At 34.1% G+C, this 15,193-nt stretch overlaps 1 long non-coding RNA gene across 1 annotated transcript; it reads left to right on the top strand.

Moving 5' to 3' along the window:
• The first annotated feature begins 1,830 nt into the window (after positions 1-1,830).
• On the top strand, positions 1,831-14,128 carry LOC311443518. Its single transcript, XR_014697308.1, has 5 exons — positions 1,831-1,881; positions 10,462-10,648; positions 12,786-12,912; positions 13,473-13,535; positions 13,778-14,128. It is a non-coding gene; the product is annotated as an uncharacterized lncRNA (long non-coding RNA).
• The last annotated feature ends 1,065 nt before the right edge of the window (positions 14,129-15,193 follow it).

Consider the following 15,193-nt stretch of genomic DNA (forward strand, 5'->3'; position numbering starts at 1 on the left):
AACTTCAGTATATCATACCATCATATCTGTATTTTCCTCTCTGTATACAGGGATATGCATGTCTGTGTAATTTTTCCAATGGATAGATAACACATAGATAATATATGTTTGATTTGCTAATGATGATTTTCTAATCATCAGCTGATAAAATATAACCATTTGTCTTAAATTCAATGTTAACTGGTTGGGAGGTTTGGATGTGGTTGTTTAGATGCTTTAGATGCTTTCTTACTGATTTCCTACGTAAGGGACAACAGTAGAACAAAGATACAAACAAAAAGTCAATCATTTTTCTTGGTTCATGGCAATTCAGCTCAGACTCTATCTCCAGAGTTAGACCTTCTGATACAAAATGAAAATTTCTACTCTGTCCACAGAGTTGAGCATTGGTTGTGTTCTGCGAGTTCATCAGTTGCTGCCCCTAACGGGTTTAGGAACTAGGAATGTTTGCTAAGGCCTTGACTGTTTGGTTTACTGCTCTAAATGACATTGATTTTTCTGCAGGATGAAATAAGTCAATTGTTAGTGGTTAAAGATAGAATACACTATAGGCAAAAGTTATTTCATTCTGAGTTTTCAGAGAAATTTTTAGAGCAAGTCAGTATCAAGAATTGGATTTTTATGGCTTCAGGAAAATATGTATTTTAAATGTTGCTCGATGATTTTTCAATGATTACAGAGAAATTTATATTAACAGGCAACATACAAAACAAAGTATCTGAGTCATATTGTGGTCTATAATAAAATAAAACATACCTTTCTTTAAAGCCAAGTGGGCTTTAAATGTCTCTGAAACTACTGATTGAAAAGGCTGATTTAGTCATGCTATAGCAACATTACACAAGCAGTGTTACGAAAGCAATAGCAACTTTTAAAGAGGAAAAGAAATACAAATGCTCTTTAAACCTCATCTCCACCAAGAGAAGTTGAAGTAAAATATAATCCAAATGAAAGGTCTAAACTTAACATTTGTCGTTTTTGGAATAATTCAGTCAGATTTGGAAGATTACGTCATCATATATGTACTTTGTCCTAGTTCTCTAGAGCCAAGAACACAAAGTCTAATATTCAAAGCTCATGAGCTAAGCAGAAAAGAAGCAAAGGAAAATAAGGTGCTTTGTTTCATTTCTCCTCCTGATATAGAAAGTAGGAAAAGCAACTGAATGTATTACTATAAAACAAAAAAGTGAATGTTTGATTTAGATAGTATTTAAATGAAATATCTTAGATTTTTTTTTTCTGTTTCAAAGAAATAATTCAACAGAATTATACAGGGAGACTAAAATATGACTAGTCAGAAAGAAATAGTGTCAGACCACCATAGAAATAAAAATAATAAAATGAAACAAAAATCAGTGAGAAATGTAAGTGAGCAATGTCTATTTGATTTAAAGGAGATGCTACAGGCTACAATATGTGGCCAAAGATTATGATATCTTTGTTCTGTAGTTAATGACATAATTTTCTGAGAAAAGATTGCTCTAATTCTGATATAACCTCATGTCATACAGTTAGGTGGATATACAGCTCCTATTGTGCAGGATGTTTTGTGTTTTTTGTTTCTTTGCTTTATGTTGTTACATGTGTTATGAATAGATTTATTCCTTATTAACCAATTTTCTTTTCAGTCTGGAGGAGATATAGTTTGAAAAATATTTTCAATGAGTCATTTAGATTTAATTTCACTGAGAATTTGAACCATTAGTATATATGCAATATTGCTCCAGGATTTGTTGTTTCTTTCATGTTTGGTTTGACCAATCTGATATTTTTCTTGTTTGCTGAATAGCAGAATTGCCCTTAATGAGTTTTTCTGGTCTTCCTGTCCCTAGATGTTGAAAACTCCAGAGAAAGACTGATTCATGATGATTTCAGTGCCTGGTAGGACAGACATTTTTATTTATTTACTGGTAGATTCTGTATGATTACGTCATTGCTAAATGGAGGCCAGATTATTTGGTCAGTCATGCATGAAAAGAGAAGTTTTTTTTGATTTAATATTTTGGTTAGGGATTATTTTGCAGAGGAAGTTCTTTTGATTGCATGGTAAAGTGTTTTATATCATGGTCTTTGAGGTTACATAGCAGAATTTACTATAATCAGCAAAGTCTTTTTTTTTTCTTCCAATTGGAAAATTATAGTAAAAGCAAGATGGTATTTTCCAAAGGGTAAATCTTTAACAGAAAGTACACTGCTACTTTGGAGAAAAGATATGGAAAAGCATATCTGTTTGAACTTTCTTGAATATATTGAACATTTAAGATTTTCAAAAGCTTAAATCTCAGTTAGTGAACATAATTTTCAATAGTGCTCTAGATCACCCAACCTTTACTGCTGACAAGAATCCTGAAAATTATTTGTAGATTTGTCGTGCAGGCTGTGGAGCCCCGCTGTAAGGTGCTGTGCTCTCACCTTCACCCAAAAATGGTGGTGGCTGAGAGTATGTATTTTAGTGGAATAAATTTTGATCAGTATTTTACTCTTATTTGATTTTGATAGCATTTCTGTGATTTTTCTAGGGGAATAAGATTTAGTATTACTGGTTTATGTCCATAATCCTATTATTGCTATCATAAACCATTAATAAAGCCTTTTTTTTTTGGAATTGTACTAGCAAAAAATATGTGAGAAAGAAGGCTAAAGAAACAAATGAATTGAGTAATTAAAGTGAGTTTCTGAGAATAAAATAACTGTATCATCGTGGAATCCTCAAATAAAGTCTTATCAAAAGTTTTATGGACAAAGTAGATATTAACTGACATTTAGTTCCCAGGCTTTGTTTTTATAACTTCTAACACTAAACCCCATCAAAATTGTAATACAAATTATTAAAGTGTTCCAAGAAATTGAGTTGTAATTATCTAAATTACAGAAACAAACCTACTGTAAAGTATTGTCCTCTGTGCATGCTTTTTTTTTTTTTTTAATAGCATTCTTCCAAAGCACTAGCAAGTGTCACTGCTGATAATAGCACTCCTTCCTACCCCCACACACTCTTTTTTCCCCACTTTTTGCATCTACTCAATCTCTTGAGACAACAGAACTTTGGGGACAATGCAGTTTGGTGCTTCAGACTTGGAAAACTGCACTGGTGGATTTTTATCACTCTTCAATACTATTTACATTATGAATTTAGTAATATAATTCTCAGGGTACATTATAGGTGGTGAAGCTAAGCTTACCAGCTTACAGACTCTGAGGCAGATAATTACACACTGTAAGGCAGAAGCATCTCCTCTTTGGAGAGTGCCAGAGTACCTCTATCACGCAGAGAGGCAAAGAACAAATCCTTCGTGTTCTGCATGTCCTGAATTTGCGGGTAATTGATACAGGTTTATCACTTACTGGTAGAACCTATTTAGAGATCACAACCTCCCTAGACTGGAGTTGAAAAGTACACCATGTTGCTCTCCATTTTAAAATAATAATAATAATAATACTCTTTCTATAAGGTGACATATAGCTCCTGGTGCAAATACATAGATTGGACTGTGGAGGCAGGATCTGGACTACTAAGAAGATACTGTGCAATGATTATTTCAAACTCTGCTTTGCCTGTCTCCATTAGTTTTTTATTTTTCTGCTGCCTGTTAAAGGAAAGCCAGATCTGAAGGTTATATTCACTTACCCAAATGTCAAGTTCTGTGTGAACAACTCAGCTGACATTTTTCTCTATGCTTGGTAAAGAATGATCCGAATGTCTGACAGTAGTGCTATACCAACTGTATCCCACTAGCCATGTTCAGACATGAAAGCTCGATTTGGTCATTGTCTCAGAAAGTTGATAAAGACCTGAAACTGGAAAATGTTAACATAATAGCTTGACATTTTAGTGTGTGTGTGTTTTTTTCTTTTTGTTTTTTTTGTGTTTTTTTTTTCTGTTTGGCCTGGATTGGAAGTGATTTCATGGATTTAAACTAAGGAAAATACACTATTTCTGAAAGATTTAATAGACTACTGCCAATTCAGCCTTTTCTTGCACACTCATCTTTTAGCACTATATAAAGATCCCTATTGACAAGAATTATTGCTTCCAAAAAGTGAGAGGTGATTCTTTCTTTAATGCTCAGAAATTTATGGTGTATCAGATTTCCAAAATGACACAAGTCAGTAGTATCTAATCAGAGAGCTAATCAGCAGCATATAACATTTATATCCAAACATGTAAACTCAAGGCAGAACAGTTGTTAAAACCTATCTCTTTTTTATGTGCATTACTTCACTTCAAGTATTTGATGCTTTGTTGAAAGGAAATTTCTTGGCTAGATGCACCATGTTGCAACTATTATCTTAGGCAGACACCAACAAATACCTCCAAATAATGATATCAGTGGCCTGAAATATGTCAGCTGTCTAGGGAGGCACCTTCAGCTCCCAAGAGATTAATAGAATTTGTGCTGAACTGGAATCATGCTCTGGATCCAAGCCAGATCTGTGGGCATGCACTCCAGAAAAAGTCAGGTGTGTCGGTTTCTCTTGCTCCAACTGGACTAAATGGGGGGGAACACTGAGTGTCTTAATGACTCACTGGCCTAGGACAATGCTGTTACTGGCTGGAATAATAAATAAAAAGGAGTGCAGAAGACAGGAAGGAGACTCATTTCACATGTGGTGCTTTAAAATATAATCAGGGTGTTTCTCTCTCTATTGCAGAGTGTATGCCAGACCAGCACAGATGACGTGTTGTATTTTGTTTAATAGTATATGGACTGAAACTCTTGCCTAGTTAAGGAGCCCTAGAGATTATGCTTCATTTTGTCCCTTCTGTATGGGACTGTATGCCAATTCTCAATCCGATAACAAAACAAAATATTTAAAATGTTTTAAGTTAACTTTTTCACCATTTTCCTCCCAATTTTTTGCAATTCTTTTAGGTTTACTTTAGTTTGTTTTAAAGAAGAAAGTTTTATCCAAAGCATTGAAAAATGTCCTGGAAAAATAAGAAGCTGGTAAACAGAAATCAAGACCAAATGCTGCTTAGCCAAACTCTCATAACAAACTAAGCACTACCTGGGAGAAGTAACGCAACAACACGTCACTCACATTCTTTCTCTCTGAGCTTTATTACTCCTTGACATACCTTGAATGTGCTCTCAGCTTTGTGTGTGGATGCTTTCATATTAGTGGTAAAAGTAGAAGCCAATGACTCTCTGCCTGTCACTCACAGACCATGATAAAATATCACATCATCCCTGGCATGCTGTGCTCCTCTGAGATCTTCCCTTCCTGAGTGAGTGAGGAATAAGGAGCTGCCATTAGCATTTCCATCATTGCTTGTCTTACCCAGGTAGACAAAGCAGCTGGCACCAACTTGAGCTTTTCCGGGCCTTCTTTTTAAATGCTATGGCAGCAAGAAAACATTAGAAATATTGTCAATTACAAGCAATACAGAGTCTTATTGGAGAAGAAAAAAGTTGTTAATGTTACTTTGAATGGAACTGGTCTGTGATGCTGTTGCACGATAGATGACTGGATGAACTGGAGCTCAGGAACCAATTTATTTTAGAGCTCAGAAAAACAAGTCTATAAGAAAAGTTGTTGAATAGAGGTCCGCAGTAAAAAAAAAAAAAAAAAAAAAAAAAAAAAAAAGTAGAAATATTGTGTTCCTCCTATTAACCACTAAAATTGCACTTGGAACAGATTTTGACACTGAATTGAAAGCAGAAATGTGGACAAAACAGTTCTAAATCTTGTTGTTGTTGTTTATGTTTTTTACTGGAAACCTTTAAAGAAAAAAATCCTAGCTTTTTTTTTTTTCTCCATTTGTGAGGCTCACAGGGGAAATCACATCACCCAAGCCATAGGAAGACATGTATTGCTGGGATATGTGAGAGGATATTCAAATCATGACTTTGACAAAACTGATAGTTTAGCAACCTTTTTTTGACATGATCATATTTTGCTGTTTAAAACCTGCTTGTACGTAATTAGATACTCAATTCATATGATTGACAATAGTTATTTGCTTACTTTAAAAAATAAGCAAATAGTTTGACAAGACAAGAAAGGAATGAAACTAATACTTTGTGTCAGTGTTCATGAAAAACAGGCTGTAAACATATAAAGTGTTCAGACAGCTAATATCTATCTGATATATCAACTGAGACTTTTCATTGCAAGTACTATATTTCTGTGCTTCTATTCAGAAATTACCCACATACAATTCAATTTTTGAGTCTTATTTCTTCAGTGAATATTTTAAAGATATGTAACCATACTTTTTACATTTCTGAAAGATTGTTTCTAGCAGTTCCTCTGATTTTCCATGTTTGGTATTTCTTGTTCTTTCTGTAATTTTTGTCCATGCTGTTGAATACTGTTTGCACTTTTCTGTAGCACATGTTAACTATAACTATATATATAATGGTTATTAAATTTATAACTATATATAATAACTATATATTTAAATTTAATATATGGGATACATTTCATGCAGGAAACCCATACAAAATTCAGGGATCAATGCATATGCCTTATCATAGGTTATACATTGGATATCCCATTGATCTGAAACATCAACAAGGATCTGGCATGTATGATGCAGAACTTGTAGAAGATTCATGCCATTTTGGATCAACAGCTTTAGTCTAGGGATATGTCAGGGCATCTGAAATGGCTATCAGCACCTATGTTTAGGGCATTAAACTCAGCCTTGGAGTTTTTCTGAAAGGAAAATGTAAGTGCAAAGGTATGCTTCACTGAACATCACAATGTACAGCAACAGACTTGTATTGTCTCTTAACCAATATAGCACAATTCCTGTTTTGCTCAAGAATTTAAACTATTGAAGAAAAAAAAAAAAAAAAAGCATCAAAACTGTAGTAAAGCCCATTCCTATTGTCCATGCTTTCTTTTCTGCAGATAATTTCACATGTTTATATTAACAGGAATTCATGCCACCATTCTTCTCCAATGTCTTTTGTAGAATTGTATTTTACCCTATTTATTTTATTTTATTTTTTGTATTTTGTGTGCAACCTTGCATTTTTAAAACCCTTGTTTTGGGCTTGAACTGCAGGTTTGACTCAGCCAGTTAAAATGCTCTGCTTAAAATACAAAGAGTACATGAAAGCACAAGTACTTAATTAGGTTGCATTTTTATGAGAAAAGTTCAAGGGATGCATAGCTAAAAGTTTTGTAGACATTAGAAATGGAACAGCACACTTCCTACAGTATGAACAGCCTTTTTTGTACTTATGCTGCTTCAGCACTTTTTGATTAGCTGGTTTAATTTTGCCAACTAAATCTCAACCCTCCAGCTTGCTCTCTGTAGCCACAGGCAGGATCTGATCCGAAACCTTTTTTCTGTCTTTCACTCCAAAACCAGGCAGCTAAAATGCTATTAGAATCTGGTGCCAAAGTCAGGTTACGGAAATTGCTCTCTAATCCACATAATGTTTTAATATACTAGATAAAATAAGAACTAAATGTATTTTCAACAGTTTAGCAGTGATACATGTCTGGAGAGTGAGTATCTTAAAGTTGAAGAGACACCTCCAAGAGAGCTCTTGGGTTTGCTCCCTGCTGAGCTGAGATTCTACTGAGGTTTAGCAGTTTTTGAAGACTCTTTTCATTTCACAGGCATTAGGCTGTATATGTCATGGTAGGCAATATTCCCTTACAGTTCTGAGTGTGCTATAGTATTGCACAGGGGATTAAATTTCTTATTTTCTTTTCTAAAGGATGCAGGTGGATTGCATCATATAGGTACTTTCTCTGGTTTATTATTATTTATATATGGAAAGGTATTTAATATGAAAGAAGGCTATTTAATAGCAATCTAAATAAATGTTGTACTATTTTCAGCATGCATAGTATTACAAGTACTTCACTACGTATTTATTTATTTATTTGCATAAAAACTGTTTCTCAAAATTAGAAAATAAGTTTTCATTCACCTCATACTGAACTAAATATAATTGGTGTCTAAAATACCCAGAGTAAATATTTTAAGTGGGTATATCTTATCTGCTGGCATGTAACACTGCCACTATCTTCACCCTTAGGACTGGGATTTCTATACTGTGTTATATGATAGTGAAGCCTGATACTGTGTTTTGCATAAGAATATGTGGATAAGAGAACAAATTCCCATTGATTTTGAATTGCCTCTGTGATAAAACAGAGAAGTTACAAAAGTTTTTCCTTCAAGAAGGGATATGCTTGCCATCATTTTTCACTATAATTGTGCTTGAAAAATTGCTTTTGTGCTTGTTCTATCTAAGGTGTTTATAATTAATATTCCATAATGTGTAGGAAACCAAAATACCTTTGCTAACAGCTGGATAGTGTGTACCTGAATTTCTGCCATCTGGTCCTACAGTCTTAGGTAATACAGTGGGCTGAACTTACCATAAACTCAATATTCAACTGAAATTAGAGGAAGTAGCAGAGAGGATGAGTGGAAGAGAGAAGGGGGAAAAAAAAAAAATATATATATATATATATATGTATATATATATATATATACAAATAGCAATGTAATTTTATCATTAGCTATTAGTTTAAAATACTTTTCCAAATTTCTGAATACATTAGTTATGTCACGTTTAGTATTAAATAATAATAATAATAATATGTTAATAGATTCAAATGTTAATCAATACTCTATCTTTAGTCCTTTGCCGTTTCCACCCTAGTCACTGAAAATGTGCAAGAACCCTTACCCGTACATCCCCACCTCAGCTTTTATCTAACATGTTTCTGTTGCCTAGATACAACTGGAACACGTGAAAGAATGCTACAGAACTGCTGTCAAGATGGCCATTTTATTACAGTGATTTATAAATGGATTATCTGTGAAAATGGCTCAGCCTTTTATGCAAGCACCCTACAGAGACAGACATAACTCTAATTGGCTGGTCTCAACAACAGGTCTTGCTTTCCTGTAATTTTACAGCAGTAGGCAGATGCTTTACTGCAAATGACAGCAATCTAACCAGGAAGAATTAGCCAATTTCTAGTAGTGTTAACCTCCAAGTGTATTCATGCATTTTTTCCTGTCCTTTGTCTCAGATTCCTTTGTGGTATCCAACCACCCTCAACCCAGAACCATATTTTCTTCCAAATTCTCTTTAACAAGAGGAAGCAATGAGGACCAACAAATAGCCAAGGCAGAAAGAAATTGTTGCAACTGAAAACCATGGGCCAGATCTTTTCTTTCTGCCTTGCAAAACAAATAGTATATTGAAGTCAAAGTTCAGATGGGTCAACATTTGTATTGCAAGCTGTTGCTTGCCTCATAGCACATGTTAGTGTGACTTTTAAATTATTAATCTCTTTTGCAATGCTCAGCCCTTTCTGCAAATTAAAGGAAATCAGCTCAAAACAGTGTGATAAATACTCTCACTTAAATAATTTTTATTTTCTGATTTTTTCCTATAACTGTTTTGTGAGAAATGCAACCAATCTGTTAGACAGCAGAATGAACAGATTAATTCTTCGGATAAAGGATTCTGAAAATTCTCTAGCAGAAAGGAAAAGGCAGTCTTACAGCAAGGAGTGTGTCCATTTTCTTTCTTTCCAGCAAACTCACTGAATAAAAAGTTGATGAAGAAACATTTTCTGATTATAAATGTAGATATGAGGCCACTAATATGACATTTTCCACCACAGATTGAAATTACTATCTATCAAAAGGAAAACAGGATCTAGTGGTTGCAAGTGTCAAAAAGCATGTTTTCTGTTTTTATTTTCTGGCATTCAAGATCTAGGATTATAACAGTTATTTTCTTAGCAGCTTACAGAATTTATGGATTGTAACAATTATAGTGTTAAAAAGCACATCTCCAGATAGCAAAATGCATGTTTTTCTAGTTCTTATATTTAATCTTTGGAAGGGTTTGCAAAAGCTGAAGTTCTTGCAGAACTTGATTTTCATATAAAGAACAGTTATGATAGTGCATTGAGCCCCTTTGTTTATCTGTAACAGCAAAACACAGCATAAGAACACAGGTACAAATAGTAAAAAGTAAATGTCAGACATTAAAATTCTTTAAAAGCTACCACTGAGTAATGTAAGAAAAATATAAATTCTATTGTTATTCTAAAATAAAAAATAAAAAAGCAGCATTTTTAAAATACTTTAGACAAAGAAATGTCTTACTAAAAAATATATTACATCACAGCCTGTTTAAAAAAAAAGTTTAGTCTTGCAGTGTTTTGTTCTAATTCTCACAGCAAAGTAGACTGCACCATTCTAGACTTGCTTTGTATAATTGTGCAGAAAGATTATTTAAGCATTAGGAACTTTAATTATGCAGAAGCTTTACTGAGGGATTTTAAATAAAAGATTTGTGCATATCATATTATAATGAGCAAAGTAAACATGTTTCTTATGGTGTATAAAAAAATACTGAGGACAGGAAAATTTAATCAATATGACAATTTGATCAATCATAACTACACAGTGACCTCTTTTTTTTTCTTCTTCTTCTTTTTTTTTTTCTTTTTTCTCCTTAGATATGTTGGAACAAGAATTTTTAAAATTCTTTTAGCTCCATGTAGGTTTTCAGTCTGTTACAGAGGTTGTCATCTATGTTGTACTGCCTGAGTCTGGGAGTCTGGAGTCCTGAATACAATAGGAATGCTGTGGCAGATCAGTGACCACATCTGTTTCAGCCTGATTCTCCATGGCTTGCACCCCAAGGTAATGTGCCAGCTGTTCTGTTCAAACAGGTGAGACACGTTTGTCAGCAGTTTAAATTTTTTTTTGTTTTTTTTTTTAAAGAAAAGAGCAAGACAAAGTTCTTGAATCTCACCTCTTCTGGAAAAGTTTCGTAAAGGCAGAACCTCGTATGCATCCCATAGGAGTTTTCAGAAAGCCACACCTCTTAAGGTCCTAGCTAAGGCAAGGATTACAAGGATTATTATGGATCACAGATCTGACAAAACTGTACTGCTTATTTTCGTTTTGGGGATCACCATAAAAATGTGATTGTGACTGGAAACAGTCTAGAATCAGATAATCCAAGGCATCAGAGACAAAGAGAGTGTCAACTGTAAACACCTCATAGTTCACATAGCATTCCTGTTAAGCCCCTCTCCTTTGAAGTTTATACATAGAGAGTATCATGCATGTGCTTTAAACCTAATTCAGCAAAGTATTTTTAAATGTTTCTGCACATCTACTTATGGTTTTGTTATACTGAAGTATTATGTGTGAAATCCTGTCTTGATTACTTTGGAGAAAAAAAAAACACATTGTTTTTAATTAGTCTGGGTGTTTAACCATACCTACTAAATGGTGAGAGTTTAAACATACAACTCTACTTTTTGCATATGCCCATCTGAAACTTAATTCTATGTATGTCAAGAATGATTCATTCATATGAATAACCTTAATGAGTTTGTAAGCAACACTCAGTTTAAAATTTTAACCTGTATATTCTAAAAATAAAAATACAATATATGACGTGTGAAGGAGATGTTGTATTATAATCAAACATTTGTTTATACATTGCAATTTAATAAGCACTGACACAATTTGCCATAATGACTTCCAGAGGGTAGTGCTGTGCCACAAATCCATTAATTCTGCAGGAGGAGCAAAGGAGGCACATTGATTTCTTTGTATGCCATGATTATAGCCTAGGAAACTATTTTTGACTAAACTATTAATTAAGTTGTTTCATTTTCATCATTTACAAAGAACAACCCCAGTACTATAGTGTGTTCCTGCTTCTTACAAAACAGTGGGAAAAAAATGCACAGCATTCCCATTTAAGTTATGGGTGATAGACTCACCAAATAAACACACTTCCAGTTTTCCTTCTTCATATTCTCTTTGTTATAAAACTGTATTTTACTGACTGCAAAAGTCAAAGGGAAAAAAAAATATATGTATATATATATATATATGAGGACAGATGATTAGCAGGAAAAGCAGTGAATTAAATCAAAAAGTACTTCAATCATAGCTCTGGCCTAAATTGGAATGAAACACCCTAATTACAAAGAAACACTCTTTTTGCTAAGTGTAGGTTAGTACTGAGTTTTATTTCCAAGCAGAGCTACTCAGAGAAAAATATAAAATGGTGAAATAATAGTAATTTCAGGAGGAAAAGTCTGCTTCTAGTTAGTATCTTGGCTATTTACATAAGCTCTGTCCAAGGGAGGATTAGGAGTAGTCATTCTGTGTTTCTGATTTCTTTTTCTTTTTATTTAGTTTTCCAGTTACTGGAATAACTTGGCAAATAAAACACATGTGTAACATGAGAGTGACTTTTGTCAAGTAATTTATTTTAATATGGGCAAAGATGAGCAGCATTTCTTAACAAATAGCATTTTGACTTTTGTGTGCTGCTGTTACAGAGCACAGTTACTGCAGAAAATTATGGGCTCTGTTAGTCGATTTTCAAAATGACTGTTTTTATTACCCTCATGGATTATAATTTATGGATTAAGCTTAATTACACATAAAGACTTGAATCTCAAGTATCTAATCATTATATTTCAACAACACTAAATATTATAGTTGAAAGCTGAATACCTTTCCTTGAAAACACTATTATTAAGCTATAAGTATCATCATTTCAGCATTTTAGGATTATTTTTTGTCTTTTTAGACTCTATCATAAGAATAGAATCAGTTACGGGCCCTAAATGTGTAAAGGTATATCTATTTTGGGGTAATACTTCACTCCGGTTTGTAGAAGCCTATAGGCACAGCATTGACGAGGTTTGCTACCTCTACCCTAGGTACTAACCTTAGTAGGTACTTACCTTCTTAGTGATTTGTATATCACAGGGAACTCCTTCCAGGACCATTTTCTTTTCTTTTCCAGGAAAATGCTGGTATTGGAAAATTCCTTGTCATCTGCTGACACTGTGAAATATACAAGAGCTGATGGTTGTTTCCTCAGCCGTCATGACCGAGGGCTGAGGGACAGAGGTCAAGCTTGCTCTGGGCATGTAAGTACTTACCTAGTCTTTCTTCTGGGATTACAAATAAGTGGTCAACCTTTCCATAGCTACTGCTGTTCCATATGCCACTGAGCAGTTCATCTCTCACTTCTTTGGAAGTACTTCTTTTTCTTAAGTAATAGAACAAACTATAAAAGAAGTGAATTAGTATAATGCAAATGTAGAAGAAAAAAAAAAAAAAGGCTTCTGGAATAAATATGGCAGTAAACTTTTTTAACAATCATAAGCCTGGTTAACAAAAGAAAAACTATCACATTGTGTCATATTTCCAAAGCATTTTAAAGTGAATCACATCAAAATATAGTCATTACAAAGTGATTTCATGACAGAACCTTAAGGGAAAAGGTTTCTCTTCATGATGTAATTAAATAGCTAATCATTTGCCACTGCAAAATGTATCCAAATTTTATTTCTGTGGCTTTTGCTTTGTTTACAAAAGTGACTTTCTGTTCTTTCCCTCCAAAGAATATAACATTTAGTTTAAAACTAATCTGCCCAATGTACACTAATATTACAGTAGTATCATTTTTCTTTTTTTGCTTTCTCAGGATCTGCTATTTGATGGTTTGCTACACATTAGAACAGAATAACCATATGCCAAACAAATCCAGGTAGGTCTCTGCATTTAATACAATTTGTTTAAGAAAATAAAGTAGATTTAGATCTTTTTTAAAAAGATCAGTCTTAGACAGAGGACTCTTCCCCACTGCCATACTGTGCAAGTGCTTCAACTTGAGGCAGGCATTAGCATATTGGACTCCTTCTGTCACCTTCGACAATTTCACCTCAGGAAAGAGCAAGAGGAATCAGTGGCAGGTTTGGGTTATGATGCTGTTTTTTTTTCTTTTTTCAGTAGTTGATCTACCTCACCTCAGAATTACAGTCTAGCAGCCTTTTTGCTACTGCAGGATTAAAGGCCAATGACAACGTCTTTCATATTTTCATCTCTCCTTCTGAATGAGCATGTTTTAGGTGGTAAGAGCTTGTTGTGCTGAAGATCATACGTGTGTTAGAAGGCTTTTAGGAGGTTTTGTGACTTGCAGTGTGTTTTCAGAAGAGAAACAGAGGTCTGGACCACTTTGTTATAACTAATGCATGTTGCATGATCCCCTCTGTAGAATGTCTCTGACTGCAGTGTCATTTCTTACATAGACAAACATAGGAAGTGTTCTTTAAAATCCCTGTTCAAGCTTTTGTCCACATACATGGATGTTCCTGTGCATGAACATATACGTTTTGACTACTTTCACAAATGGTAGCAGAGGTATAATTGCCCTTGCTCAGTTTGGCTGTCCTCCAAAATGATGCAGAAAGTCACTTCTCCAAATTGTCCTTAACTGAACTATAAAAATATGTCCTGGAACTGGCTGTATAGGACCCATATGTATAGTTTGGCATATATTATTAGTTTTCTGCAGAGGGAGTATATTTCTGCATGTTTGTGGGAGGCATGCACAGGAAGCCATATGAAGAGTTATATTTCTAAGTGTGGGATTACATTTTTGAAAGGAAAACAGCGTGTATGACCAGAATTTGTTTCTACACTTTTGTAAATGACGTAATATTAATGTATACTCTAGACATCAGTGACATATGATCTCAGACAATCTCTGAAAGGGGACATGGGGGAATTACTGATTAGAGAAGCTTGTTTATCTGGGTAGGGATCAAAGGGGCAAAATGTAGTCCATAGCACTCACCATTTTTTAATTATAAACTCCAATTAAGTGATGCAGAATAATCTTCAGCATTCCATCTGGCAGCTACGAGGAGAGAGCTAGAATAGCAGTTAACAACATTAATCAAGGCTTGAAGTAGACAGGTTCAAGTACTGCAGGCTTTGTTTAAAAAAATTAGTAGGGGACAGGCTTAGCCTTTGAATAATGTTCCAAAAACAGTGCATACAGCGCAAGAGCGTGCAACATTAACCCTTTATCCTTTCTTTAACCTTTTGAGTGCTGACATTTTCAGATGGCCAGCATACTGTCATTCACTACTATTTGCTCCTGTCATAAATGGTGTTAATACTGAAGCTTGGGAAACACAGTATTATCACATGTTGTTGAAACACCCACCTCATGCCAAACACTAAGGGCCACTTAAGAAAAAATCCATGAATGTTGTCCACATGTTAAAATGGTTTCAAAAAAAAAAAAACTTACTTCTTTTCAATTATTTTAACAATTGATACTGTAAATCACCAAGCTATTTTTACATGTGATATGCTATATTGGAGACTATACAATATGTATCATTTTCCTTTGTTTCT

Source organism: Aythya ferina, assembly GCF_964211825.1.
Source record: "Aythya ferina genome assembly, chromosome: 12".
NCBI lineage: Eukaryota > Metazoa > Chordata > Aves > Anseriformes > Anatidae > Aythya > Aythya ferina.